Source organism: Dermacentor andersoni, chromosome 10 (genome assembly GCF_023375885.2).
Source record: "Dermacentor andersoni chromosome 10, qqDerAnde1_hic_scaffold, whole genome shotgun sequence".
NCBI classification, from domain to species: Eukaryota; Metazoa; Arthropoda; class Arachnida; order Ixodida; family Ixodidae; genus Dermacentor; species Dermacentor andersoni.
The window spans coordinates 28727351-28753327 of record NC_092823.1 but is presented as its reverse complement, the minus strand read 5'-3'; the positions used below and the strand labels follow the sequence as shown (position 1 = coordinate 28753327).

Below are 25977 nucleotides of genomic sequence, written 5' to 3'. Positions count from 1 at the left end.
GCCTGGTTAAAATAGATAGAGAAACTTACCTTTTACCTCCTCATTTCTTATCTCACAGAAGTGACCACTATTTAAAAATAAGAGAACTCATCTGTAGAACAAATGTCTTCAAGCATTCATTTTTTCCACACACAATATCACAGTGGAATCAGCTACCGCAGGAAATTGCTGGTTGTCACACTGAAGCATCATTCAGAGCATTTCTGCTGAGCATATAGTGGCGTGAATTTTTCTATTGTGTTATTTTTTGGTTGACCAGTTCTGTATTTTGTCGAGATTATGCACACTGTATATTCCCCCCCTGCAATAATGCCTTCGGGCGCTGCAGGTACTTGAAATAAATAAATAAATAAATAAATTCAATGTCAATCATCTGTGATGGCAGGGCAGTGCTGCAGACTTTACCCTCAACACTACATCGTCGTTAATATGAGCAGCTCCTATAAGAGATAAGAGAAGTCCAGCGTCAAGTATTCGACGATAGACACAATATAACATTTCAGTTGTTGCCTACACACTTTGGCATACACTGAAATTACCAAGTGAAGCAGCTGCCCGATATGCCAACGACGGTGTCAACTACGTTGCCATATTTGTTTTAAGACCTGACGCCGCCAAAAAAATCTTCGCGCGCTTGCGAGTAGCCAAACATTCGATCCATGGAATTCATCCGAATTTGTAAGCACACGCCTTCATAACCGGCTACCTAATATGCTGTTCCGTATTCTGTCCGAATTTCCCCTTCGTGGCTGCATTCTTCTATCTCCTCTATAATTTCGACTAGCATTTGCTAATACGCACTGCTATTGCACCAGAATGTCAAATAGCGCACTCGATTTCTTAAGGTGCAAAAATGATCGCGCACATTCCTTGCAAATGCTTTCGCTGCAACTCGCAAAGAGCAGCACTCACAGCCGTGCTAGATTAGCTGCTCAAGCGCCAACCCAGGGAAAGTACAGTTCTTAAAAACTGGCCAACAGGAATACCTGCGCGAGTCGCTATACACGCTCTGCCGCGTTAATTAAGAGATAGATGACTCTGTGACAGGTTGCCACTGTGTATTGTCAGCTGATGAAAGTATTGGCGAGACACTGACACCGCGTTTGGCTATGTGGCACCTACACAGACTTTGAGAGCACCCGCAGAAACAGTTATGTAGTATTTTACAGCACAAGTTCTTGTAGGCACACTCTAATAGCTGTTCTTGGGGTAGACATCTGCCGGTGCCAGCTTTATTTATATAAAAAATCCCTAACTCCATCCGGAATCAAACTCTGGCACCACGCGTTCGATTGGAGTATCTTGCCAAGCAGCCACGTGAGCGCTTGCAAGTAGCTTCGAGAGGAGGCCATTTAAAGGCGTTCTCCGGCGTAAGATCTCACTTGTGCCGCAATGTAACTGCATGGGCAAGCTGCATACGTATACTATAGCACCATGTGGTACGCCATGTCAACTGCGCGCAGTGAGTGCGCGCCCTGGCTAGTGGGGGCGCTTGCATCGTTTATAGTCTCCTTATGGCACTGCAGAGACGACCGTGACTGTTTGATGCACGTAATGGCGCCTCCTCGCAAAATGCAGACTGCTGATCAAGAAACGAAGCGTAGAGCTTCGTGAGCACTTGCAGCCAGGTAACATCGGGCTCAGCGGACCACCGTGCACAGAGCAGCAGAAGCCGCAGCTCGCCGTCGACGCCGGGCGGACAATGCGGTTCATGCTCGCGGAACTGTTAACGTCGAGCTACGTAAACGCAGCACCCGCAAGTTACGCTGTGACTGTCCTGCGTATTTCCCGAAGGCCTGACAGTTTTAACGCATAAGCATTCTAAGGCTACTTGCCCAGGCAATAGTTCTCTCCATCCGTCTGTCTGTAATGAGTTACGCGGTGCGCTCCATAGAAATGAATGGGGTCGTATGTGGCTATATATATATATATATATATATATATATATATATTAACGGATTAACGTTTCGGCCGTGGCACGGCCTTCGTCAGAATAAACACAGATACAAGTACGCACCCGCTTTGATGGGCATACGCACGTGGGCACTTGCAAATAACAGAAAAAGTGCAGCAGAATGTATAACTCAAGCACGATAAATGATATGTATGAAATATCATTATGATATCCCGATGCTATACATGGAGTTACAGAATGACATCAAGTGCGACATGGCACAACTAGCAACAAAGTGATTTGGCATGATTTTTCAATGCTGTACAAGAACAAACACAGGCGGCTACAAGCGATACCATGGGAAGCAAGACATCGGCGTGCGAGGCATCCGCAAAGAAGACATCAAGAGGCAAAGCAGCGACAACGATATCAAGTAGCAAGGTACCGAGAAACAGTGAACCTACACAAAACGCATCTAAAGATCGAACGAAAAGAAGCAAAACGACAACAGACAACAGAACTACTTGTAGTGTTGCTGTGGACAATCCCGTGACTCGCAAGGCAACAGCCGGCCCATCGGCAACTTCACCGACGCGCTTTGCCACGTCGCCTCAATCAAGATATGGGCTGAGAAACACGCGGTCTGATCCAGCCAATGGGACCAATTGACTAACATCTTGCCGGAGTAAGGCACCCTTTGGGGACGCCTCTGTGCATTTCTTGAAGATTAGAAAGGTAATTCAAAAAGGCATTCAGTGTAACCTTCATGCCTCGACTTTAAAAACGTACATTGCTGCATCTACTGTGCCTAAAGGTTTACGCCTAATTTTAAGACCTGCCACGTCTGAAATGTCCCATAGCAACTTGTCGAGGTGGGACAATACCCTCAAACAAGCTTCACTGGGTCTAACGCGTATATTATTAGCCATTATGAGTCATCCGCGAAACAGTTCACAAACAAAGAGAAGCAACTATTTGCGACTCATAACTTCACTACCGAAGAGAGGGAATTTCTGGATCATTACAGGCAAGATAAAACGCGCGAACTTAACCAGAAGAAACATAAGAAGTTGATACGTGACAAGGTCTGTGCTAGTATGAGCACCAGTACAGATGCAACCACTTCGGCACATTCGAGCTCTGCAGAAACAGGAAATATAGTGAATATTTCTTCTAGTACGTTATCGAGGGAAGAATATAGTGTTCTATCACGAGGTTTGAAATTTTGTCCCGCGACTGGCGGATACAATGAATTCCAGCTGATTAATGATTTGCACAATTTTGAAAGAAACATGTTACGCGAGTACTTCCACGATCGGGGCACCTCTAACAAGACACCTTTTTTTTCTACTAAGCACTGGACACCTCCCTCTCAAAGGGATAAAAGTCTGGATCTATATATCAGAGCTGTGCAGCGGGATGTACTTGAAGCATACAAAATGCAATTACCAGTCCGTCGGAACCTTAACCCTAAAGAAATGGATGCAATCGAAACATTGGCTAACCGTGACGACATCATCAGTAAACCTGCTGATAAAGGTGGTGCAGTCGTCATTATGGTCAAAGCCAGTTACCTACGTGAGGCTCACAGGCAACTTAACGATCAATCATTCTACAGGCACCTGAGTCACGACCCTAAAGAACAGTTCAAAAACACGGTAAAAGAAACTTTAGACAATCTCGCGAAAGAAAACAAGATTTAAAAATCTGTGGTTAAGTCATTTGCCGCCTAAGCCCGGTAGCTGGTAGATTTTATCTCCTTCCTAAAATCCATAAGGAAAACAACCCAGGCTGACCGATAGTCTCAGGAATAGGCACCGTCACAGAAAATTTGTCCCGCTATGTAGATAACCTCATCAGTTCAATTCCTCCTAAATTTCCTTCTTATATCAAAGATACTAACCACTTCCTGTCCGATATCACTGACTTGCGTATCCCAAGCAATGCCCTTCTAGTCACACTGGATGTGGCATCGCTGTACAGGAACATTCCCCATACAGATGGGATTCAATCTGTACTCCAGGCATATAACCACTCTGTAGATGACAGACCGATCGACGATTCTACCCTTGGCAAAATTATAACACTAATTCTTGAACTTAGAAACTTTGAATTCAACGGCGAACATCATGTTCAAACTAGTGGTACCTCCATGGGTACAAAAATAGGTCCCAATTATGCTAATATTTTTATGGGCATGCCAGAAAAGAACTTCCTCACTACTCGTGACGTCAAACCATTCTATTACAAACGCTTCATCGATGACATTTTCCTAATTTGGCACCATGGTGAAGCTGCATTGCTTTCATTCATTACTTACTTTAACAACGCCGCACCGTCAATTTCCTTTTCCCATTCCTATTCATCACTCAGCATAAACTTCCTTGACGTCTCGGTATCTCTGTGCAATGGTAACTTAATGACAAATCTTTACAGAAAGCTGACTGACCGACAGCGATATCTGCATTTCAAAAGCAGCCATGTCAAACATTGTAAAACGAGCATTCCCTACAGCCAAGCTGTCCGGTTCAAAATAATTTGTTCGGACGACAGTGAATTCACTCGCAACTGTAACCAGCTTCGTAACGCACTAATCGCACAGAAATACCCTTCCTAAAAATTGACGATGCCCTTAAACGGGCCGACTGTCTCGACCGGAAAGAACTGATCTGTACGGACAAGCGATCGGCGCCTATTTCACGAACTAATCTTATCCTAACACACTCTGCATCTATTCCTAACGTGTCGCACATTCTTAGGAAGCACTGTAACTTACAGACACAGAGCTACCGTCTTAAAAATATTTTCACGGAATCACCAAGAGTGGTCTATCGCCGCTCTAGAAACCTGCGTGGCCTAGTAACCTCTTCCAAGACTAAAGCGGTTGCTCTTGCTGGTTGTCATCCCTGCAATAAGCCCCGTTGTAAAGTTTGCACACATATGACCACGTCAAAGACTGCTAGAAGCACAGCATCCAATTTTTCTATTAAAATCAACAGCGACTTCACATGCGACAGTACTAACATCATCTACTTTCTTGAATGTTCAGTATGTCAGCTGCAGTATATCGGTCAGACCGAAACATCTTTTCGTATCAGATTCAACAACCACAAAGCACACGTTAACAGCTTGCCGCACCTTCCATTATCTAGACATGTTCGACTGCCAGGCCATACGTTTGACAACATCAAAGTAACAGTAATACACTCAGGTTTCAAATCGCACCATGATCGAGAAGTAAGGGAATCCTTTCTCAGTCATAAATTTAACACTGTTTCATCTGGTATCAACGAAAGCGTAGGAAAAATGTGCCTTTCTGCCATATCTTGATGTGTTTGTTCTTGTACAGCATTGACAAATCATGCCAAATCAATTTGTTGCTAGTTTTGCCATGTCGCACTTGACGTCATTCTGTAACTCCATGTATAATCATCGTGATATCATAATGATATTTCATATATATCATTTATCGTGCTTGAGTTATACATTCTGCTGCACTTTTTCTGTTATTTGCAAGTGTACGCGTGCATGCACTGCTGATTATGCCCACGTGCGTATGCGTACTTGTATCTGTGTTTATTCTGACGAAGGCCGTGCCACGGCCGAAACGTGAAACCATTGAAAATGCAATTTTCGTAAGTGTGCTCCGTTTCTCCAACTATATATATATATATATATATATATATATATATATATATATATTTTAAGCCAACAAACAAAGGCACCAAGAACCACACAGGAAATATTACTATACTATACTACTTAATCTATAAAGAAATTACAAATAATTGAACTGATAGTGGATGAGAAAACAACCTTCCACAGGTGGGGAACGATACCGCGTCTCTATCACATTACGCATGCTATGCTGTACCAACTGAGCTACCATGGCGCCGTTTTCCCATCCACTTTCTGGGCTATTTATGAGTCACTACTACAACTAACCCTGGGAGTGTTACACAGCGCCACCACTCTCAAACCTTGGCGGCGGATCTGGAATATCCTTTCTGTCGCAGGTTTCATGAGTACGTGATCGCTCTAGGGGGAAAGCAACTGGTCAACAAACCCACACATGCTGCCTGAAGGCATCAGTGTTGCCGGATACGAGACTCTCGTTATGCAATGAACGAGAGGAAAGAGGGTTAACCGAGGGGCCCGATTTTTGATTAATCATGTAATCAAAAGCCAACAAACAAAAGCACCGTAGACAACACAGGGGAATATACTTTACAATTGCTGTATTTCAATTAGCAAGTGCAAGTATAGGAACTGAAAGTGAATGGAAAAACAACTTGCCGCAGCTGAGGAACGAACCCGGTCTTTCGCATTATGCGTGCGGTGCTCTACCAATTGAGATACCGCGGCTACCATATATATATATATATATATGCACATGGGTATGGGGTTATATATGTACCAATGCAGGACAGATTATCATGTTTCCAATGGCTAAATAGAGACCTTTTATGAAGCTCATAACAATTGTAGTTATTGAAACAGACACTATGTCCCCAAAGTCTCTATTGAGACGTCACATGGCGGTGAAAAATTCTTCCCAGTTAAATAAAACAAATAAAAAATCACCAATCCTTCGCCTACTGGAAAATGGGGCAAGGCCGCTTACTACTTACAAAGTATATTCACAAAGGATAACTGCAGCACTGGCCAATTCAGCCGATAGCTCGAGAGCCAGAGAGCGTTCGTCGTCTTCGTCGGGGTTCTCGCGTGCATCGACCATAAGAAACACGCAGTATGCATAGGAAAGACGGGCAATGCGGGAGATTGAAATTCAAGACGATGAGCAAAACGTGACCATATAATGTGGCGAGGAAAGCATATGTCGCCTTGAAGAAGACAAGTCCACTTGTCGAAACGTTGGCTCCTGCATTCACCTTGTTCACGTTTTGCTCACGCAGTATGCATGTATCATTACCTTCGACGGCAGAAGCAGCATCCCGGTGCGTCGAAATATCGGTGATAACAGCATATTAATATGGTTTGAGACGTGCGCCATGCACAACGTTAGTGGAATTCAGAGCAGATGAGGCACTGGTACTGACTGGGGTGATTTCGTATGTACCTGGAGTCATAGCACGCAGCACTCAATATGGGCCTGTGTACCGAGACAGAAGTTTTTCTGACAGGTCAACGTGCCGAGTCGGGGACCAGAGGAGTACTAGAGATTTAGGAGAAAAGTGGACATCTCTGTGTTGGCGATTGCACAAACACTGTTGCATCTCTTGCGAGGTGAGGAGGCGAGCGCGGGAAAATTTGCGTGCTTTGGCTGCCCTGGTGATGGCGTCAAGTGCATGCTCACTGGTCTCTACTGCAGCATATGGAAGGGATGCGTCCAGTGGCAATGCGGGTTCTCGGCCGAACAATAGAAAGAACGGGGATAACCGATAGTGTCTTGGCGCGAAGAATTATGTGCAAAAGTGACATAGGGTAGGGCAAGGTCCCAATCAGTATGGTTGGACGAGACATACTTTGCAAGCACGTCTCTTATGGTACGATTCAGACGCTCCGTGAGACCATTAGTCTGTGGATGGTAAGACGTAGCCAGCTTGTGCTTGGTGGAACAGGACTGCAGAATTTCGGCAATGACTTCGGAATGAAACGTCCGACCACGGTCAGGGAGCCGTTGGTGTGGGGCACCATGCTGCAGAATGACGTCGCGGTGTCAAAGAAAATTGGCGACATCTGTGGCGCATTCCGTTGGAAGCGCCCTGGTGATGGCGTAGCGCATGGCCTAATCTGTCGCCACAGCGACACACTTGTTTCCAGACGTGGATAGAAGGAAAGGGCCCAGTAAGTTGAAGCCAACGCGAAAGAATATCTCCGCTAGAATGTCTAGTGGTTGAAGGCACCCGGCAGGGAGCATGTTTTTTTTCGGTGCTGGCATTTCTCACACGCCGCAACGTATTTCCGAAAGGAGCGACCAAGGCCTGGCCAAAAGAAGTGCCGGCAAATCCGGTCATAGGTGCGGGAGACGCCAAGGGGATCTGCCGTTGGTAAATATTGAAGTTCTTGGAAAACAGCTGACTGGAGCTTCTTAGGAATGACAAGGAGTAGGGCAGCACCGTCGGCGTGTATATTGTGGCGGTATCATACACCATCCCGTAGAATAAACAGGTGAAGGGACGAATCAGAAGGCGCAGATTCCAATCCATGAATCATGGCACGCAAGGTGGCATCGTCGCGTTCCTCGTCAGCAACGTATAGCAGCTGAGAAACGAAGAAAACGCAAGCGTCTGCCTCAGGGTCAGGGTCGGCGGGTGGTTCGTCCACTAGATAGCGTGATAACCAGTCTGCGTCTTGATGTAATCGGCCCGACCTGTACACTACTGCATATGAATATGCTTGCAGCCACAGAACCCAGCGAACAAGCCAGACAGGAGGATCCTTGAGTGAGGAAAGCCAGCAGAGCGCGTGGTGGTCCGTCATTACAGAGAAGTGCGTGCCATACAAGTACGGGCGGAATTTGAAAACCGGTCAGACGAGAGCCAGGTATTCACAATCTGTAATCGAATAGTTGAGCTCTGCTGCTGTGAGGCGACGGCTAGCGTAGACGATAACACGAGATAACACGATCTTGACTCTGTTGGCCCTGGGCTAAGACGGCTCCGATACCATGACCACTGGCTTCGGTACGCACCTCTATAGGAGAGGACGGGTCATAGTGGGCCAGTATAGGTGGCGTGGTGAGAATGTTGATGCACTGGGCAAACGCGGCAGTTTGAGCGGGGCCCCACGTAAACGGCACGTCCTTCTTCAGACGATTAGTAAGCGGTTCGGAAATCGCTGCGAACTCTTTAATGAAGCGTCGGATGTAGGACCAGAGTCCTACAAAACTTCGGACATCTTTAACAGACTGAGGTACAGGAAAACACGTGACAGCACCAATTTTCTCCGGGTCTGGTTCAATTCCTGAAGCGTCGACTAGGTGGCCCGAGCACTGTAATCTGCCGACTACAGAAGTGACGCTTCGATTAATTTAGTGGCAGCCCAGGCTCGCGGAAGATTTCAAGAACAGCTGACAAGCGCTCAAGGTGCGTCTCAACTGAAGATGAAAATACGAGAACGTCGTATAGGTAGCAGAGGCATGTTGACCATTTGAACACTTGAAGCAAAGAGTCAAAATACATTTGCATGTTGCTTGGGCGTTGCATAGACCGAATGTCATAACTTTGAATTGATAGAGACAATCAGGTGTGACGAACGCGGTCTTCTCTTGGGCCTTTTCATCCACAGAAATTTGCCAATAAGCAGACCGAAAGTCTATTGATGAAAAGTAATTGGCTCTTGTATTCCTATCCCACCTAAAAATTTGGTAGGAAGTTGGAAAGATGCTGTTGTCATGAATGTCATCACGGAGCCAAGTTTCCGTGATCACGACGACATGAGGGCTGTATCCCAGAATGATGGCTTCAAGCTGATCACTTTTATTCACTACACTGCGCGCGTTTATATTTAACAGACGCAGTTCTTCAGTACATGAAGTTTCCTGTCAATTTTTGCTGGAGGTTTTTGACGGCTAACCAATTCTACCCTAGAATTGGCGTCATCGTCCCATGCGTATAGGTCATTGTCTATGCGCAGTTTATCAGGCAGAAGAGTCACTTTCTTGCCCTGTTGCTTTTCTATTTTGGCGCTTTGCCATAACAGCTTGCGTTTCCTTAGCGTGACCGCCGAATAATAATTGTGAATGGAAATTTTTGTTCCCTTGAGCTTTCGCGCGTTTTTTAGGACTTCCTGTTTTTCGTTGTAATTTTAAAAGAATACAATCACTGGTCTATTCTTTCCCGCCTTCCCAATGCGATGTATTCTTGCGATAGAGCAACATGTTACATTGAGTCTCTTACAAAAAAGATCTTCAATCACTTTTCCGCGAAGAGCTGTCTCATTTTCACCCCTGTCTTCTTGTATGCCAAAGATAACCAGATTCGAGCGTCTGCTCCTTTCTTCAAGGCCTACTACTTTAGCTTGAAGCAACTTTACTGTCTGTTCTAGGCTGTCGACTCGCGAAACGCGCCTTTCCAAATCGCTGAATCGCTCATTAAGTTCAGAAATCATTTTTCCTATGTCACCCAGCTGATTCCTCAGGGTGGCAATCTCTGTGACTAGCTTGTTCTGCACGTCTAATAGTTGGGTCAATAAAGCTTCCGTGTTAGGACCAGGGTTCACCTCAATGTCTCCACACAATAAAAGTTCACATGCACTAAGAACTTCGCATGCAATGTCAACACACTGGCGTGGGCACGGCAGGACCAGGAGGCCACGGTAGTTACTTTTGATTGTGCTATAGGGAACACTAACCTGCACAAAGCAGAAGAACGGCTTGTAAGGCCACATTGCGAGGCTCGGTCCGCCGCACCCACTAAAGTCATAGCGATGCAGCATGTCCCTTATGAAGGCATCCGAAGAAGTCACATGGGAGGGAGGCGTAGCTGTGATGTGGACATAATGCAGCCAAGAGCCCAGCTGATACGGTGCATGATGCGTCGTTGAATCCATCGGTCACGCGCTGCGTTGAATCCGCTCGGACTGGAAGGTTGGAAGTTGGGTCAATAAAACCTGCACAAAGCAGAAGAACGGCTTGTAAGGCCACATTGCGAGGCTCGGTCCGCCGCACCCACTAAAGTCATAGCGATGCAGCATGTCCCTTATGAAGGCATCCAAAGAAGTCACATGGGAGGGAGGCGTAGCTCTGATGTGGACATCATGCAGCCAAGAGCACAGCTGATACGGTGCATGATGCGTCGCTGAATCCATCGGCCACGCGCTGCGTTGAATCCGCTCGGGCTGGAAGGTTGGAAGTTGGGTCAATAAAACCTGCACAAAGCAGAAGAACGGCTTGTAAGGCCACATTGCGAGGCTCGGTCCGCCGCACCCACTAAAGTCATAGCGATGCAGCGTGTCCCTTATGAAGGCATCCAAAGAAGTCACATGGGAGGGAGGCGTAGCTGTGATGTGGACATCATGCAGCCAAGAGCCCAGCTGATACGGTGCATGATGCGTCGCTGAATCCATCGGCCACGCGCTGCGTTGAATCCGCTCGGGCTGGAAGGTTGGAAGTTGGGTCAATAAAACCTGCACAAAGCAGAAGAACGGCTTGTAAGGCCACATTGCGAGGCTCGGTCCGCCGCACCCACTAAAGTCATAGCGATCCAGCATGTCCCTTATGAAGGCATCCAAAGAAGTCACATGGGAGGGAGGCGTAGCTGTGATGTGGACATCATGCAGCCAAGAGCCCAGCTGATACGGTGCATGATGCGTCGCTGAATCCATCGGCCACGCGCTGCGTTGAATCCGCTCGGACTGGAAGGTTGGAAGTTGGGTCAACAAAACCTGCACAAAGCAGAAGAACGGCTTGTAAGGCCACATTGCGAGGCTCGGTCCGCCGCACCCACTAAAGTCATAGCGATGCAGCATGTCCCTTATGAAGGCATCCAAAGAAGTCACATGGGAGGGAGGCGTAGCTGTGATGTGGACATCATGCAGCCAAGAGCACAGCTTATACGGTGCATGATGCGTCACTGAATCCATCGGCCACGCGCTGCGTTGAATCCGCTCGGGCTGGAAAGTTGGAAGTTGGGTCAATAGAACCTGCACAAAGCAGAAGAACGGCTTGTAAGGCCACATTGCGAGGCTCGGTCCGCCGCACCCACTAAAGTCATAGCGATCCAGCATGTCCCTTATGAAGCCATCCAAAGAAGTCACATGGGAGGGAGGCGTAGCTGTGATGTGGACATCATGCAGCCAAGAGCCCAGCTGATACGGTGCATGATGCGTCGCTGAATCCATCGGCCACGTGCTGCGTTGAATCCGCTCGGGCTGGAAGGTTGGAAGTTGGGTCAATAAAACCTGCACAAAGCAGAAGAACGGCTTGTAAGGCCACATTGTGAGGCTCGGTCCGCCGCACCCACTAAAGTCATAGCGATGCAGCATGTCCCTTATGAAGGCATCCAAAGAAGTCACATGGGAGGGAGGCGTAGCTGTGATGTGCACATCATGCAGCCAAGAGCCCAGCTGATACGGTGCATGATGCGTCGCTGAATCCATCGGCCACGCGCTGCGTTGAATCCGCTCGGGCTGGAAGGTTGGAAGTTGGGTCAATAAAACCTGCACAAAGCAGAAGAACGGCTTGTAAGGCCACATTGCGAGGCTCGGTCCGCCGCACCCACTAAAGTCATAGCGATGCAGCGTGTCCCTTATGAAGGCATCCAAAGAAGTCACATGGGAGGGAGGCGTAGCTGTGATGTGGACATCATGCAGCCAAGAGCCCAGCTGATACGGTGCATGATGCGTCGCTGAATCCATCGGCCACGCGCTGCGTTGAATCCGCTCGGGCTGGAAGGTTGGAAGTTGGGTCAATAAAACCTGCACAAAGCAGAAGAACGGCTTGTAAGGCCACATTGTGAGGCTCGGTCCGCCGCACCCACTAAAGTCATAGCGATCCAGCATGTCCCTTATGAAGGCATCCAAAGAAGTCACATGGGAGGGAGGCGTAGCTGTGATGTGGACATCATGCAGCCAAGAGCCCAGCTGATACGGTGCATGATGCGTCACTGAATCCATCGGCCACGCGCTGCGTTGAATCCGCTCGGGCTGGAAAGTTGGAAGTTGGGTCAATAGAACCTGCACAAAGCAGAAGAACGGCTTGTAAGGCCACATTGCGAGGCTCGGTCCGCCGCACCCGCTAAAGTCATAGCGATGCAGCATGTCCCTTATGAAGCCATCCAAAGAAGTCACATGGGAGGGAGGCGTAGCTGTGATGTGGACATCATGCAGCCAAGAGCCCAGCTGATACGGTGCATGATGCGTCGCTGAATCCATCGGCCACGTGCTGCGTTGAATCCGCTCGGGCTGGAAGGTTGGAAGTTGGGTCAATAAAACCTGCACAAAGCAGAAGAACGGCTTGTAAGGCCACATTGCGAGGCTCGGTCCGCCGCACCCACTAAAGTCATAGCGATGCAGCATGTCCCTTATGAAGGCATCCAAAGAAGTCACATGGGAGGGAGGCGTAGCTGTGATGTGGACATCATGCAGCCAAGAGCACAGCTGATACGGTGCATGATGCGTCGCTGAATCCATCGGCCACGCGCTGCGTTGAATCCGCTCGGGCTGGAAGGTTGGAAGTTGGGTCAATAAAACCTGCACAAAGCAGAAGAACGGCTTGTAAGGCCACATTGCGAGGCTCGGTCCGCCGCACCCACTAAAGTCATAGCGATGCAGCGTGTCCCTTATGAAGGCATCCGAAGAAGTCACATGGGAGGGAGGCGTAGCTGTGATGTGGACATCATGCAGCCAAGAGCCCAGCTGATACGGTGCATGATGCGTCGCTGAATCCATCGGCCACGCGCTGCCTTGAATCCGCTCGGGCTGGAAGGTTGGAAGTTGGGTCAATAAAACCTGCACAAAGCAGAAGAACGGCTTGTAAGGCCACATTGCGAGGCTCGGTCCGCCGCACCCACTAAAGTCATAGCGATCCAGCATGTCCCTTATGAAGGCATCCAAAGAAGTCACACGGGAGGGAGGCGTAGCTGTGATGTGGACATCATGCAGCCAAGAGCCCAGCTGATACGGTGCATGATGCGTCGCTGAATCCATCGGCCACGTGCTGCGTTGAATCCGCTCGGGCTGGAAGGTTGGAAGTTGGGTCAATAAAACCTGCACAAAGCAGAAGAACGGCTTGTAAGGCCACATTGTGAGGCTCGGTCCGCCGCACCCACTAAAGTCATAGCGATGCAGCATGTCCCTTATGAAGGCATCCAAAGAAGTCACATGGGAGGGAGGCGTAGCTGTGATGTGCACATCATGCAGCCAAGAGCCCAGCTGATACGGTGCATGATGCGTCGCTGAATCCATCGGCCACGCGCTGCGTTGAATCCGCTCGGGCTGGAAGGTTGGAAGTTGGGTCAATAAAACCTGCACAAAGCAGAAGAACGGCTTGTAAGGCCACATTGCGAGGCTCGGTCCGCCGCACCCACTAAAGTCATAGCGATGCAGCATGTCCCTTACGAAGGCATCCAAAGAAGTCACATGGGAGGGAGGCGTAGCTGTGATGTCGACATCATGCAGCCAAGAGCACAGCTGATACGGTGCATGATGCGTCGCTGAATCCATCGGCCACGCGCTGCGTTGAATCCGCTCGGACTGGAAGGTTGGAAGTTGGGTCAATAAAACCTGCACAAAGCAGAAGAACGGCTTGTAAGGCCACATTGCGAGGCTCGGTCCGCCGCACCCACTAAAGTCATAGCGATGCAGCATGTCCCTTATGAAGGCATCCAAAGAAGTCACATGGGAGGGAGGCGTAGCTGTGATGTGGACATCATGCAGCCAAGAGCACAGCTGATACGGTGCATGATGCGTCGCTGAATCCATCGGCCACGCGCTGCGTTGAATCCGCTCGGGCTGGAAGGTTGGAAGTTGGGTCAATAAAACCTGCACAAAGCAGAAGAACGGCTTGTAAGGCCACATTGCGAGGCTCGGTCCGCCGCACCCACTAAAGTCATAGCGATGCAGCGTGTCCCTTATGAAGGCATCCAAAGAAGTCACATGGGAGGGAGGCGTAGCTGTGATGTGGACATCATGCAGCCAAGAGCCCAGCTGATACGGTGCATGATGCGTCGCTGAATCCATCGGCCACGCGCTGCGTTGAATCCGCTCGGGCTGGAAGGTTGGAAGTTGGGTCAATAAAACCTGCACAAAGCAGAAGAACGGCTTGTAAGGCCACATTGCGAGGCTCGGTCCGCCGCACCCACTAAAGTCATAGCGATCCAGCATGTCCCTTATGAAGGCATCCAAAGAAGTCACATGGGAGGGAGGCGTAGCTGTGATGTGGACATCATGCAGCCAAGAGCCCAGCTGATACGGTGCATGATGCGTCGCTGAATCCATCGGCCACGCGCTGCGTTGAATCCGCTCGGACTGGAAGGTTGGAAGTTGGGTCAACAAAACCTGCACAAAGCAGAAGAACGGCTTGTAAGGCCACATTGCGAGGCTCGGTCCGCCGCACCCACTAAAGTCATAGCGATGCAGCATGTCCCTTATGAAGGCATCCAAAGAAGTCACATGGGAGGGAGGCGTAGCTGTGATGTGGACATCATGCAGCCAAGAGCACAGCTTATACGGTGCATGATGCGTCGCTGAATCCATCGGCCACGCGCTGCGTTGAATCCGCTCGGGCTGGAAAGTTGGAAGTTGGGTCAATAAAACCTGCACAAAGCAGAAGAACGGCTTGTAAGGCCACATTGCGAGGCTCGGTCCGCCGCACCCACTAAAGTCATAGCGATGCAGCATGTCCCTTATGAAGGCATCCAAAGAAGTCACATGGGAGGGAGGCGTAGCTGTGATGTGGACATCATGCAGCCAAGAGCCCAGCTGATACGGTGCATGATGCGTCGCTGAATCCATCGGCCACGTGCTGCGTTGAATCCGCTCGGGCTGGAAGGTTGGAAGTTGGGTCAATAAAACCTGCACAAAGCAGAAGAACGGCTTGTAAGGCCACATTGTGAGGCTCGGTCCGCCGCACCCACTAAAGTCATAGCGATCCAGCATGTCCCTTATGAAGGCATCCAAAGAAGTCACACGGGAGGGAGGCGTAGCTGTGATGTGGACATCATGCAGCCAAGAGCCCAGCTGATACGGTGCATGATGCGTCACTGAATCCATCGGCCACGCGCTGCGTTGAATCCGCTCGGGCTGGAAAGTTGGAAGTTGGGTCAATAGAACCTGCACAAAGCAGAAGAACGGCTTGTAAGGCCACATTGCGAGGCTCGGTCCGCCGCACCCGCTAAAGTCATAGCGATGCAGCATGTCCCTTATGAAGCCATCCAAAGAAGTCACATGGGAGGGAGGCGTAGCTGTGATGTGGACATCATGCAGCCAAGAGCCCAGCTGATACGGTGCATGATGCGTCGCTGAATCCATCGGCCACGTGCTGCGTTGAATCCGCTCGGGCTGGAAGGTTGGAAGTTGGGTCAATAAAACCTGCACAAAGCAGAAGAACGGCTTGTAAGGCCACATTGCGAGGCTCGGTCCGCCGCACCCACTAAAGTCATAGCGATGCAGCATGTCCCTTATGAAGGCATCCAAAGAAGTCACATGGGAGGGAGGCGTAGCTGTGATGTGGACATCATGCAGCCAAGAGCACAGCTGATACGGTGCATGATGCGTCGCTGAATCCATCGGCCACGCGCTGCGTTGAATCCGCTCGGGCTGGAAGGTTGGAAGTTGGGTCAATAAAACCTGCACAAAGCAGAAGAACGGCTTGTAAGGCCACATTGCGAGGCTCGGTCCGCCGCACCCACTAAAGTCATAGCGATGCAGCGTGTCCCTTATGAAGGCATCCGAAGAAGTCACATGGGAGGGAGGCGTAGCTGTGATGTGGACATCATGCAGCCAAGAGCCCAGCTGATACGGTGCATGATGCGTCGCTGAATCCATCGGCCACGCGCTGCGTTGAATCCGCTCGGGCTGGAAGGTTGGAAGTTGGGTCAATAAAACCTGCACAAAGCAGAAGAACGGCTTGTAAGGCCACATTGCGAGGCTCGGTCCGCCGCACCCACTAAAGTCATAGCGATCCAGCATGTCCCTTATGAAGGCATCCAAAGAAGTCACACGGGAGGGAGGCGTAGCTGTGATGTGGACATCATGCAGCCAAGAGCCCAGCTGATACGGTGCATGATGCGTCGCTGAATCCATCGGCCACGTGCTGCGTTGAATCCGCTCGGGCTGGAAGGTTGGAAGTTGGGTCAATAAAACCTGCACAAAGCAGAAGAACGGCTTGTAAGGCCACATTGCGAGGCTCGGTCCGCCGCACCCACTAAAGTCATAGCGATGCAGCGTGTCCCTTATGAAGGCATCCAAAGAAGTCACATGGGAGGGAGGCGTAGCTGTGATGTGGACATCATGCAGCCAAGAGCCCAGCTGATACGGTGCATGATGCGTCGCTGAATCCATCGGCCACGCGCTGCGTTGAATCCGCTCGGGCTGGAAGGTTGGAAGTTGGGTCAATAAAACCTGCACAAAGCAGAAGAACGGCTTGTAAGGCCACATTGTGAGGCTCGGTCCGCCGCACCCACTAAAGTCATAGCGATGCAGCATGTCCCTTATGAAGGCATCCAAAGAAGTCACATGGGAGGGAGGCGTAGCTGTGATGTGGACATCATGCAGCCAAGAGCCCAGCTGATACGGTGCATGATGCGTCGCTGAATCCATCGGCCACGTGCTGCGTTGAATCCGCTCGGGCTGGAAGGTTGGAAGTTGGGTCAATAAAACCTGCACAAAGCAGAAGAACGGCTTGTAAGGCCACATTGTGAGGCTCGGTCCGCCGCACCCACTAAAGTCATAGCGATCCAGCATGTCCCTTATGAAGGCATCCAAAGAAGTCACACGGGAGGGAGGCGTAGCTGTGATGTGGACATCATGCAGCCAAGAGCCCAGCTGATACGGTGCATGATGCGTCACTGAATCCATCGGCCACGCGCTGCGTTGAATCCGCTCGGGCTGGAAAGTTGGAAGTTGGGTCAATAGAACCTGCACAAAGCAGAAGAACGGCTTGTAAGGCCACATTGCGAGGCTCGGTCCGCCGCACCCGCTAAAGTCATAGCGATGCAGCATGTCCCTTATGAAGCCATCCAAAGAAGTCACATGGGAGGGAGGCGTAGCTGTGATGTGGACATCATGCAGCCAAGAGCCCAGCTGATACGGTGCATGATGCGTCGCTGAATCCATCGGCCACGTGCTGCGTTGAATCCGCTCGGGCTGGAAGGTTGGAAGTTGGGTCAATAAAACCTGCACAAAGCAGAAGAACGGCTTGTAAGGCCACATTGCGAGGCTCGGTCCGCCGCACCCACTAAAGTCATAGCGATGCAGCATGTCCCTTATGAAGGCATCCAAAGAAGTCACATGGGAGGGAGGCGTAGCTGTGATGTGGACATCATGCAGCCAAGAGCACAGCTGATACGGTGCATGATGCGTCGCTGAATCCATCGGCCACGCGCTGCGTTGAATCCGCTCGGGCTGGAAGGTTGGAAGTTGGGTCAATAAAACCTGCACAAAGCAGAAGAACGGCTTGTAAGGCCACATTGCGAGGCTCGGTCCGCCGCACCCACTAAAGTCATAGCGATGCAGCGTGTCCCTTATGAAGGCATCCGAAGAAGTCACATGGGAGGGAGGCGTAGCTGTGATGTGGACATCATGCAGCCAAGAGCCCAGCTGATACGGTGCATGATGCGTCGCTGAATCCATCGGCCACGCGCTGCGTTGAATCCGCTCGGGCTGGAAGGTTGGAAGTTGGGTCAATAAAACCTGCACAAAGCAGAAGAACGGCTTGTAAGGCCACATTGCGAGGCTCGGTCCGCCGCACCCACTAAAGTCATAGCGATCCAGCATGTCCCTTATGAAGGCATCCAAAGAAGTCACACGGGAGGGAGGCGTAGCTGTGATGTGGACATCATGCAGCCAAGAGCCCAGCTGATACGGTGCATGATGCGTCGCTGAATCCATCGGCCACGTGCTGCGTTGAATCCGCTCGGGCTGGAAGGTTGGAAGTTGGGTCAATAAAACCTGCACAAAGCAGAAGAACGGCTTGTAAGGCCACATTGCGAGGCTCGGTCCGCCGCACCCACTAAAGTCATAGCGATGCAGCGTGTCCCTTATGAAGGCATCCAAAGAAGTCACATGGGAGGGAGGCGTAGCTGTGATGTGGACATCATGCAGCCAAGAGCCCAGCTGATACGGTGCATGATGCGTCGCTGAATCCATCGGCCACGCGCTGCGTTGAATCCGCTCGGGCTGGAAGGTTGGAAGTTGGGTCAATAAAACCTGCACAAAGCAGAAGAACGGCTTGTAAGGCCACATTGTGAGGCTCGGTCCGCCGCACCCACTAAAGTCATAGCGATCCAGCATGTCCCTTATGAAGGCATCCAAAGAAGTCACATGGGAGGGAGGCGTAGCTGTGATGTGGACATCATGCAGCCAAGAGCCCAGCTGATACGGTGCATGATGCGTCACTGAATCCATCGGCCACGCGCTGCGTTGAATCCGCTCGGGCTGGAAAGTTGGAAGTTGGGTCAATAGAACCTGCACAAAGCAGAAGAACGGCTTGTAAGGCCACATTGCGAGGCTCGGTCCGCCGCACCCGCTAAAGTCATAGCGATGCAGCATGTCCCTTATGAAGCCATCCAAAGAAGTCACATGGGAGGGAGGCGTAGCTGTGATGTGGACATCATGCAGCCAAGAGCCCAGCTGATACGGTGCATGATGCGTCGCTGAATCCATCGGCCACGTGCTGCGTTGAATCCGCTCGGGCTGGAAGGTTGGAAGTTGGGTCAATAAAACCTGCACAAAGCAGAAGAACGGCTTGTAAGGCCACATTGCGAGGCTCGGTCCGCCGCACCCACTAAAGTCATAGCGATGCAGCATGTCCCTTATGAAGGCATCCAAAGAAGTCACATGGGAGGGAGGCGTAGCTGTGATGTGGACATCATGCAGCCAAGAGCACAGCTGATACGGTGCATGATGCGTCGCTGAATCCATCGGCCACGCGCTGCGTTGAATCCGCTCGGGCTGGAAGGTTGGAAGTTGGGTCAATAAAACCTGCACAAAGCAGAAGAACGGCTTGTAAGGCCACATTGCGAGGCTCGGTCCGCCGCACCCACTAAAGTCATAGCGATGCAGCGTGTCCCTTATGAAGGCATCCGAAGAAGTCACATGGGAGGGAGGCGTAGCTGTGATGTGGACATCATGCAGCCAAGAGCCCAGCTGATACGGTGCATGATGCGTCGCTGAATCCATCGGCCACGCGCTGCGTTGAATCCGCTCGGGCTGGAAGGTTGGAAGTTGGGTCAATAAAACCTGCACAAAGCAGAAGAACGGCTTGTAAGGCCACATTGCGAGGCTCGGTCCGCCGCACCCACTAAAGTCATAGCGATCCAGCATGTCCCTTATGAAGGCATCCAAAGAAGTCACACGGGAGGGAGGCGTAGCTGTGATGTGGACATCATGCAGCCAAGAGCCCAGCTGATACGGTGCATGATGCGTCGCTGAATCCATCGGCCACGTGCTGCGTTGAATCCGCTCGGGCTGGAAGGTTGGAAGTTGGGTCAATAAAACCTGCACAAAGCAGAAGAACGGCTTGTAAGGCCACATTGTGAGGCTCGGTCCGCCGCACCCACTAAAGTCATAGCGATGCAGCATGTCCCTTATGAAGGCATCCAAAGAAGTCACATGGGAGGGAGGCGTAGCTGTGATGTGCACATCATGCAGCCAAGAGCCCAGCTGATACGGTGCATGATGCGTCGCTGAATCCATCGGCCACGCGCTGCGTTGAATCCGCTCGGGCTGGAAGGTTGGAAGTTGGGTCAATAAAACCTGCACAAAGCAGAAGAACGGCTTGTAAGGCCACATTGCGAGGCTCGGTCCGCCGCACCCACTAAAGTCATAGCGATGCAGCATGTCCCTTACGAAGGCATCCAAAGAAGTCACATGGGAGGGAGGCGTAGCTGTGATGTCGACATCATGCAGCCAAGAGCACAGCTGATACGGTGCATGATGCGTCGCTGAATCCATCGGCCACGCGCTGCGTTGAATCCGCTCGGACTGGAAGGTTGGAAGTTGGGTCAATAAAACCTGCACAAAGCAGAAGAACGGCTTGTAAGGCCACATTGCGAGGCTCGGTCCGCCGCACCCACTAAAGTCATAGCGATGCAGCATGTCCCTTATGAAGGCATCCAAAGAAGTCACATGGGAGGGAGGCGTAGCTGTGATGTGGACATCATGCAGCCAAGAGCACAGCTGATACGGTGCATGATGCGTCGCTGAATCCATCGGCCACGCGCTGCGTTGAATCCGCTCGGGCTGGAAGGTTGGAAGTTGGGTCAATAAAACCTGCACAAAGCAGAAGAACGGCTTGTAAGGCCACATTGCGAGGCTCGGTCCGCCGCACCCACTAAAGTCATAGCGATGCAGCGTGTCCCTTATGAAGGCATCCAAAGAAGTCACATGGGAGGGAGGCGTAGCTGTGATGTGGACATCATGCAGCCAAGAGCCCAGCTGATACGGTGCATGATGCGTCGCTGAATCCATCGGCCACGCGCTGCGTTGAATCCGCTCGGGCTGGAAGGTTGGAAGTTGGGTCAATAAAACCTGCACAAAGCAGAAGAACGGCTTGTAAGGCCACATTGCGAGGCTCGGTCCGCCGCACCCACTAAAGTCATAGCGATCCAGCATGTCCCTTATGAAGGCATCCAAAGAAGTCACATGGGAGGGAGGCGTAGCTGTGATGTGGACATCATGCAGCCAAGAGCCCAGCTGATACGGTGCATGATGCGTCGCTGAATCCATCGGCCACGCGCTGCGTTGAATCCGCTCGGACTGGAAGGTTGGAAGTTGGGTCAACAAAACCTGCACAAAGCAGAAGAACGGCTTGTAAGGCCACATTGCGAGGCTCGGTCCGCCGCACCCACTAAAGTCATAGCGATGCAGCATGTCCCTTATGAAGGCATCCAAAGAAGTCACATGGGAGGGAGGCGTAGCTGTGATGTGGACATCATGCAGCCAAGAGCACAGCTTATACGGTGCATGATGCGTCGCTGAATCCATCGGCCACGCGCTGCGTTGAATCCGCTCGGGCTGGAAAGTTGGAAGTTGGGTCAATAAAACCTGCACAAAGCAGAAGAACGGCTTGTAAGGCCACATTGCGAGGCTCGGTCCGCCGCACCCACTAAAGTCATAGCGATGCAGCATGTCCCTTATGAAGGCATCCAAAGAAGTCACATGGGAGGGAGGCGTAGCTGTGATGTGGACATCATGCAGCCAAGAGCCCAGCTGATACGGTGCATGATGCGTCGCTGAATCCATCGGCCACGTGCTGCGTTGAATCCGCTCGGGCTGGAAGGTTGGAAGTTGGGTCAATAAAACCTGCACAAAGCAGAAGAACGGCTTGTAAGGCCACATTGTGAGGCTCGGTCCGCCGCACCCACTAAAGTCATAGCGATGCAGCATGTCCCTTATGAAGGCATCCAAAGAAGTCACATGGGAGGGAGGCGTAGCTGTGATGTGCACATCATGCAGCCAAGAGCCCAGCTGATACGGTGCATGATGCGTCGCTGAATCCATCGGCCACGCGCTGCGTTGAATCCGCTCGGGCTGGAAGGTTGGAAGTTGGGTCAATAAAACCTGCACAAAGCAGAAGAACGGCTTGTAAGGCCACATTGCGAGGCTCGGTCCGCCGCACCCACTAAAGTCATAGCGATGCAGCATGTCCCTTATGAAGGCATCCAAAGAAGTCACATGGGAGGGAGGCGTAGCTGTGATGTCGACATCATGCAGCCAAGAGCACAGGTGATACGGTGCATGATGCGTCGCTGAATCCATCGGCCACGCGCTGCGTTGAATCCGCTCGGGCTGGAAGGTTGGAAGTTGGGTCAATAAAACCTGCACAAAGCAGAAGAACGGCTTGTAAGGCCACATTGCGAGGCTCGGTCCGCCGCACCCACTCTATACACGAACTTCGCCCACCGCAGCCTCCATTCGCGCTTTGTCTGGACTGGCAGCCCTTAATACGGCAGGGCCGCCAGTTCCGTCCACAAATCTTTCCATTTCGCGGCCGAGAAATTACCATCAAATTCCCCCGACCTACTAGCAAGCTGGGGGTTCCTTTCCATGAAATTTAATTTCTTCTTGCTGATTGGTGATTTGGTACAGAGGCATGGTGACGTGGTGGACTTCGTTCATGTACAACAGCAGGCAAACTGGCCGTCTGCGAGCAAGACGGCCAAGGAATGAAACACATTTTCTGGAACTATAGCCCTTATTTTCTACAAATAAACAGTCGTACGCTACTTCTTGTCGTACCTGCAACTCAGTAGAAAAAAATAACAATCGGGAAAACTTCCACCTCTTCACAACTCAGCGCTTGCAATGCAAACTTAAATTTTCACACGGCAGCAGGACAGCAGACGATCTACGGCGACGTCCGGCGCGTCTTCTTCGAGGGCTCTGCTGCAGCTTTGCCATTCTTTCCATTACTTTGCAGACGCGTTAAAATATTGTATACTGATTCTCAAAAGAAAACGGCCACGAAAAACTCGCACACCCACTACGCCGCTTGCTTTCGTCTTTGCTCAGCTCTACTAAAGTGGCCTAGCTCTACCAATTTTCAAAATTGGGCGCCATGTTTACACGACGCCGCTCAGCCGGTGCCCCATGGCTGCTGACATACACACGTAGAAACAAGAGTATCGGTTTATAATATCACCTAAATTGTGCTTCGTAACGACGTGAGTTGTGGCACCATTTATTCATTAAATTAAAACATTTTACATCTCCGTTTTCCATTTGTTTCACCTAAAGCGGCCGCAGCCTGCCGTTGTCAGTGCGCAGAATCCGTACTGCGGTCACTACACTGGGAAACAACACACCCGAGCCGCGCTGCACTCGCACGGCGCGGCCATTAATCCAATCAGAAACATACGATAGCGCCTGTTGGTAGTGAACGCTGACGTCACAGATAAGGCGCTTGATTTACTGAACGTGCCTACCGCGACGGCGAAACTATCCCGGAAGGCGAACGTTTCAGAATACTGCCCCAGAATTTCCACAGCGAGTTTCAGCGCTCATCGAGCGAGACGTGTTTTAAGAAACGCTGCGACCAAGTTGGCCCGCACCACGTGTCGCTAAAGAGAGAAAAAGACGGGAATACTGTGAAACGTCACCTAGCCCCACCGCAGTGAGAAAAAAAAAAAGCGCAGCCTCCTCCACCCCCCATCACTCCGAGTGACCTTTAGCGCCTGTTGAATCTCGTTAGCTTAAATTAAAAACAAATTAATTATGGGCTTCCTCGTGCCACAACCACATTCTGATTATGAGGCACGCCGTAGTGGGGGACTCCGGAAATTTCGACTACCTGGGGTTCTTTAACGTGCACCTAAATCTAAGCACACAGGTGTTTTCGCATTTCGTCCTCATCGAAATGCGGCCGCCGTGGCTACCTCGCTAGGCTGTCAACATCCATGCAGCAGGGCCGCTAACATATAGGTTCGTAAACACGTATTGGCACATTATATGTTGCAACGCTAGCGAGCTCAACGGGCACGTGGAGTAGCGCGTTGAGCCTGGCTGTGATTGCGCTGCAATAATTTTGGAATGCCAACGAGATCGCAAGTCGACACCACTGCAACGCGGCAAATCATTGTCGCGTGACTCCGCGCACCCACGGCTGAGGAGGGGGCTGGAGGTGCAAGAATTACAGAGCGCCAACGAGGAATCAGCCGCGACAAGGTTACGTGTGCGACCGCAATCGAACAAGGGAGTCGCATGCCCGAGCGCCGTACACCTGAATGAACAAACCAACCGCCTTGCGGTATCGAAATCCTATGGCGGTACTCATTCAAGCGCCTCGGTCCGAGAGTTCAAAAAAAGCTTGCTTTTCCCTGATTGCTTCATACAAGAGGCTGTCCGCGGAACGATAGTATTAATAAACAGCAAAGCTGTTCGAGAGACACGTTTCAATGTTTACACAGTTCAGAGGCTCAGAAAGCATGCAAAAGTTCACGCTCACGGAATTATTTGTCGAAAACAGTAACAATAAGCGAGGGGAAAACTTACCGGTCGCCGTTCAGCCACGTGTCATTCGCCGTTGTAGAGACGAGTGCTGCCGAACATGCCAAACTTGTTTGCAGCTTCCGACAGATGCTAGCGTTACAAAACACCAGTCGCTTACATCTGGGGTAACGATGCTGCGTCCGCAATTTTTGAGCTCCCCATTCTTGGTCGCAACATAGCCTTGAGCAAGCGGGGTCCAAATACGTGCTCGCCAGATTAGCAGACATGGTCGATGTGCCGGGAATGCTCCGCGATATATCTACGCAGGACGCGGCCTCTCTTGCAGCAAAAGCGCTAATCCGCCTCCTTCATGTTCCTGTGCTGCCCTCTGACGCACGCCGCTAGAAACGTTTTGGAAGGGTGCTGGGGGTTTCGCCGGTTGATTTGTGTACCTGCGCCCATGTTGAGTGCGCGTCGGTTGTGCGTTTCGTGGATCGCGATTAATTATTAATGATTTCTCCGGGGCAGCACGTCCACTATAGTGGGTGAACAGGCCCGAGTGCGCTGTTGTGGTAACAGCGCGGCCGATAAGGGCGCGCCGTGTTCCGTCTGCCGACGCGGCTGCCTTAGACTTCGTTGTCGCTGATGCCTGCAATGCCACATCGCTTTTTGTATGCCTTTTGCACATTCACTAAACATTTCTCATATTCAAGAAGCCTTCGAGCATAGCTTTCCACGTGGGATTTGCCAAAGCGGTGCATTTGTTTACGTCTACAGCTTCAGATCGCTGTTAGCTTCGGATATTGTAGAAAGGGGGCGTCGCTGATGTGAAATAATCTCAAAACGTAACAACACATAGATATATTTCCGCATATGAGCCGCGTTGTTCCTCCCTGAGACGAAACAATAAAAGCGGCAGAGTCACTTAAGCAACTGCAACTGTGATGCAGACACATATATATTGCGGGCTGTTACTCCTTACTGATTCTCGCACTTGTTCAACTTCATCATACTCACAGTTTGGGCGGGCTATAAAGGATTATTAGAGACAACTGTGCTCGGCATAAGCCCCCACTTATAGGCCGTGTAGTTCTCTCGCGAAAACGCGGATGCCATCGCTGACACCGTTGGCAACTGAGCGAGTTTATGCTGCTGTATCGAATTCACTGTCTCTTCTTTCCCGTTTGACGCAGGGGTAAACAGTGCTTCTCTTGAATTAAGAAATGTGTCAGCACAACAACACACACAAGCCCACCATCTACGGGAATGCGACCGGCGGCGTTCGGGAACGATGACCAAAGTACAATATGCTGGCACAGCGCTGTGCCGCCGCTTGCCGCTTATTGTGTACATGCCGTACGAAGTGAGGAGTAGTTATCAAATCGCTGTAGGGCCACAGATTAACTATAAGAGCGGTTTCCTACCTCCCCCTGACTGCTTATTTTTTAAGTTCAGCTCCATCGGTAGCGGGTGTACGAACTCGACGGGATCAAGCCTAACCCAACTCTCGCTAAACCGGATAAACATTGACT

At 50.7% G+C, this 25977-nt stretch overlaps 1 long non-coding RNA gene across 1 annotated transcript in view; it reads right to left on the bottom strand.

The window, feature by feature from the left end:
• Nucleotides 1–24803, bottom strand: part of LOC140213705 (uncharacterized) — a 45968-nt gene extending 21165 nt beyond the window's left edge. The window contains exon 1 of the long non-coding RNA XR_011890596.1: nucleotides 24509–24803. This is a non-coding gene — a long non-coding RNA (uncharacterized lncRNA). The remainder of the gene's footprint in view (nucleotides 1–24508) is intronic.
• Nucleotides 24804–25977: the final 1174 nt, after the last annotated feature.